General features: G+C 43.1%; 1 non-coding gene across 1 annotated transcript; it reads right to left on the bottom strand.

The window, feature by feature from the left end:
* Positions 1 to 4,753: 4,753 nt before the first annotated feature.
* Positions 4,754 to 4,828, bottom strand: Trnas-uga (transfer RNA serine (anticodon UGA)). The gene has a single exon. It is a non-coding gene; the product is annotated as a tRNA-Ser (tRNA).
* Positions 4,829 to 5,191: the final 363 nt, after the last annotated feature.

The raw sequence follows: 5,191 nt of genomic DNA, 5'->3' as shown, positions 1-5,191 counted from the left end.
GGACATCAGCAAGTGTCAGCGTACCAACCATTCAACGAAACATCATCAATATGGGCTTTGGCAGCCGAAAACCCACTCGTGTGCCCGTGATGACTGCACGAAACAAAGTTTTACGCCTCGCCTTGGCCCGTCAATACCGACATTGGACTATTGATGACTGGAAACATGTTGCCTGGTCGCACGAGTCTCGTTTCAAATTGCATAGAGCGGATGGACATGTAAGGGTACGGAACCTCATGAATCCATGGACCCTGCACGTCAGCAGAGGACTTTTCAAGCTAGTGGAGGCTCTGTAAAGGTGTGGGGCTTCTGCAGTTGGAGTGATACGTCTAGATAGGACTCTGACAAGTGACCCGTACGTAAGCATCCTGTCTTATCAGCTGCATCCATTCATGTCCATTGTGCGTTCTGACAGACTTGACCAATTCCAGCAGGACAATGCGACACCCGACACGTCTAGAATTGCTACAGAGTTGCTCCAGGAACACTCTTCTGAGTTTAAACACTTACGCTGGCCGCAAAACTCCCCAGACGTGAACATTATTGAGCATAATTGGGATGCCGTGCAACGTGCTGTTCAGAAGATATCCCCACCGCCTCGTACTCTTGCGGATTTATGAGTAGCCCTGCAGGATTCATATTGTCAGTTCCTTCTAGCAGTACTTCAGATGTTAGTTGAGTCCATGCCACGTCGTGTTGCAGCACTTTTGCGAGCACGATATCAGGTAGGTGTATCAGTTTCTTTGGCTCTTCAATGTATATAAGACATGTGTTAGTCTTGTTTACCTGCTTTGGACTGCCTCAACAGATATGACATAATAATGGACTAACTACGTTTAACATTTTACTTGATTATGGCTTAAAAGCCGAAATCTAGATCGTTGATGTTGTTGTGGTCTTCAGTCCTGAGACTGGTTTGATGCAGCTCTCCATGCTACTCTATCCTGTGCAAGCTTCTTCATCTCCCAGTACCTACTGCAACCTACATCCTTCTGAATCTGCTTAGTGTATTCATCTCTTGGTCTCCCACTACGATTTTTACCCTCCACGCTGTCCTCCAATACTAAATTGGTGATCCCTTGATGCCTCAGAACATGTCCTAACAACCGATCCCTTCCTCTGGTCAAGTTGTGCCACAAACTTCTCTTCTCCCCAATCCTATTCAATACCTACTCATTAGTTATGTGATCTACCCATCTAATCTTCAGCATTCTTCTGTAGCACCACATTTCGAAAGCTTCTATTCTTTTCATGTCCAAACTATTTATCGTCCATGTTTCACTTCCATACATGGCTACTCTCCATACAAATACTTTCAGAAATGACTTCCTGACACTTAAATCTATACTCGATGTTAACAAATTTCTCTTCTTCAGAAACGCTTTCCTTGCCATTGCCAGTCTACATTTTATATCCTCTCTACTTCGACCATCATCAGTTATTTTGCTCCCCAAATAGCAAAACTCCTTTACTACTTTAAGTGTCTCATTTCCAAATCTAATTCCCTCAGCATCACCCAACTTAATTCGACTACATTCCATTATCCTCGTTTTGCTTTTGTTGATGTTCATATTATATCCTCCTTTCAAGACATTGTCCATTCCATTCAACTGCTCTTCCAAGTCCTTTGCTGTCTCTGTCAGAATTACAATGTCATCGGCGAACCTCAAGGTTTTTATTTCTTCTCCATGGATTTTAATACCTACTCCGAATTTTTCTTTTGTTTCCTTTACTACTTGCTCAATGTACAGATTGAATAACATCGGGGAGAGGCTACAACCTTGTCTTACTCCCTTCCCAACCACTGCTTCCCTTTCATGTCCCTCGACTCTTATAACAGCCATCTGGTTTCTGTACAAATTGTAAATACCCTTTCGCTCCCTGTATTTTACACCTTGCACCTTTAGAATTTGAAAGAGAGTATTCCAGTCAACATTGTCAAAAGCTTTCTCTAAGTCTACAAATGTTAGAAACGTAGGTTTGCCTTTCCTTAATCTTTCTTCTAAGAAAAGTCGTAAGGTCAGTATTGCCTCACGTGTTCCAGTGTTTCTATGGAGTCCAAACTGATCTTCCACGAGGTCGGCTTCTACTAGTTTTTCCATTCGTCTGTAAAGAATTCGTGTTAGTATTTTGCAGCTGTGGCTTATTAAACTGATAGATCGGTAATTTTCACATCTGTCAACACCTGCTTTCTTTGGGATTGGAATTATTATATTCTTCTTGAAGTCTGAGGGTATTTCGCCTGTTTTATACATCTTGCTCACCAGATGGTAGATTTTTGTTAGGGCTGGGTCTCCCAAGGCTGTCAGTAGTTCCAATGGAATGTTGTCTACTCCGGGGGCCTTGTTCCGACTCAGGTCTTTCAGTGCTCTGTCAAACTCTTCACGCAGTATCTTATCTCCCATTTCATCTTCATCTACATCCTCTCCCGTTTCCATAATATTGTCCTCAAGTACATCACCCTTGTATAGACCCTCTATATACTCCTTCCACCTTTCTGCTTTCCCTTCTTTGCTTAGAACTGGATTTCCATCTGAGCTCTTGATGTTCATACAAGTGGTTCTCTGCTTAGCCATTTTGCACTTCCTGTCGATCTCATTTTTGAGACGTTTGTATTCCTTTTTGCCTGCTTCATTTACTACATTTTTATATTTTCTCCTTTCATCAATTAAATTCAATATTTCTTCTGTTACCCAAGGATTTCTACTAGCCCTCGTCTTTTTACGTACTTGATCCTCTGCTGCCTTCACTACTTCATCCCTCAAAGCTACCCATTCTTCTTCTACTGTATTTCTTTCCTGCATTCCTGTCAATTGTTCCCTTATGCTCTCCCTGAAACTCTCTACAACCTCTGGTTCTTAAATTCCCACCTTTTTGCAGTTTCTTCAGTTTTAATCTACAGGTCATAACCAATAGATTGTGGTCAGAGTCCGCATCTGCCCCTGGAAATGTCTTACAATTTAAAACCTGATTCCTAAATCTCTGTCTTACCATTATATAATCTATCTGATACCTTTTAGTATCTCCAGGGTTCTTCAATGTATACAACCTTCTTTTATGATTCCACAACCAAGTGTTAGCTATGATTATGTTGTGCTCTGTGCAAAATTGTACCAGGCGGCTTCCTCTTCATTTCTTAGCCCCAATCCATATTCACCTACTACGTTTCCTTCTCTCCCTTTTCCTACAATCGAATTCCAGTCACCCATGACTATTAAATTTTCGTCTCCCTTCACTATCTGAATAATTTCTTTTATTTCATCATACATTTCTTCAATTTCTTCGTCATCTGCAGAGCTAATTGGCATATAAACTTGTACTACTGTAGTAGGTGTGGGCTTCGTATCTATCTTGGCCACAAGAATGCGTTCGCTAGATAGTACAGAAGATAAATATAATAGTGCACAGTGAAATGGAAGTTCCGTTTTTCAAACAAACCAGACACGGCTGAAAATCGTATGCCGGATGGAAAATCCGGTGATAAGTCCCTGTTGTTGCCGGGTCTAGACGAATGGCCAACTGCGTCCGCAAGACGCATATTGTCCACCTGATGTTTGCTTGTTGGCCGCCCGACAGGAGTTGAGACCTTCGCGGAAAGCGACACTGCTGACGAGGGCACTGTACGCCCTCACACCAGTTGTGGCTGAAGGCAACGCTTGTCCGGAGGTGCGCACAGGCCATGACGGAAGCCATTCAACGAGGTTCTTCCATATTATGGGATTTAATCGTCGCAAGAATGCGTTAGCAACCGGTAGGCAGGTTAGAAGTAATGCAAAGTGATAGGCAAAGCACTGGACTTTGGCATAGGCTGTCTTTCCCAAACAGTGATTTTGGAATTTCTGGGTTATTCCCGTGGAATCTATTGGAAGCGGGTTATTATAGTAATGTATTTTACTTAAATTAAAATGAGATCTTGCCCCCCACCCCTCCCATCACCTAAAAATGAATGCTTGGAGGTTTTCATGTAATTACGTATGTCAGTTCCCAAAATGCTTAGCTAGCTTTCGGATAATGAGGTAGCATGAAATCTAAGAATCTCCAAAGTGGCAAGTAACTCTACATCTTAAAGACTACATTTAACACAGGGCTGTTTCTAGTTGCTGACAAGATAGCGTGGTTACGTGGGTGCAATTGCAGCCTGAGTCGTATTGTAGCCAACTAAAGGCGTGTAAGCATACGCCAGCTGATTTATGCGTAGCTACCGTCAAACTTGACAAGCGCAGAGGAAAAATTTCATTCAGGAAACTTTAAAAGGTTTGTGATACACAATTATTGTGTGTATGGAGTTAAAAATAATGGGATACAATGGTCGGATAGCTCCTCACCAACCACATATTTCAGTAGTTAGTGATAAGAGTAGCTTGAAATGGTGTAGAGATCGATGTCACTGGACAGTCGGTGGAAAATACCGATTTTGAATAATGCCTCACGCTATATCCTATCAAAATCCGAGGGAAGGGTTTAGGTTAGGTTAACTCCTGGAGAACGTAATTTACCCTCGTGTGTAGGGCCAACACTGAAGTACGGAGCAAGTGCTGTTTTGCTGTGGGGGTGTTTTCCGCGGTTAGGGTGTGACTCCTTGAAGCGCTTAAGGAAACGTTAAGTTCGGAAGAATGTGAACACATTTGACACCTTTGTGTAATGTGTAAAGTTGAGAGACAAAATTCTCTCTCTCATAGAGCATCGTGTGTGACGCATTGGTTTGTGGACAAAAATATTCCTGAAATGAAACTTCCTGGCAGATTAAAACTGTGTGCCGGACCGAGACTCGAACTCGGGACCTTTGCCTTTCACGGGCAAGTGCTCTACCAACTGAGCTACCCAAGCACGACTCACGCCCCGTCCTCACAGCTGTACTTCTGCCAGTACCTCGTCTTCTACTTTCAAAACTTAACAGAAGCTCTCCCGCGAACGAGGTACTGGCAGAAGTAAAGCTGTGAGGACGGGGCATGAGTCATGCTTAGGTAGCTCAGCCGGCAGCGTGTTCGGTCAGAGAGCCGGTCGGCCTCTGTAATAAAAAACTGAGTGACAGAATCAACAAACGAACTTGAGCGGATGTCATTGTGAAGTCCGGAACGACGAAACACAACGATCAACAATGAAACAAAAAAAAAGTTGGTAGAGCAGTTGCCCGCGAAAGGCAAAGGTCCCGAGTTCGAGTCTCGGTCCGGCACACAGTTTTAATTTGCCA

Source organism: Schistocerca nitens, chromosome 2, assembly GCF_023898315.1.
Source record: "Schistocerca nitens isolate TAMUIC-IGC-003100 chromosome 2, iqSchNite1.1, whole genome shotgun sequence".
Classification (NCBI taxonomy): domain Eukaryota; kingdom Metazoa; phylum Arthropoda; class Insecta; order Orthoptera; family Acrididae; genus Schistocerca; species Schistocerca nitens.
The sequence above is the reverse complement of the archived record's forward strand: the minus strand, read 5'-3'. Positions and strand labels throughout refer to the sequence as shown.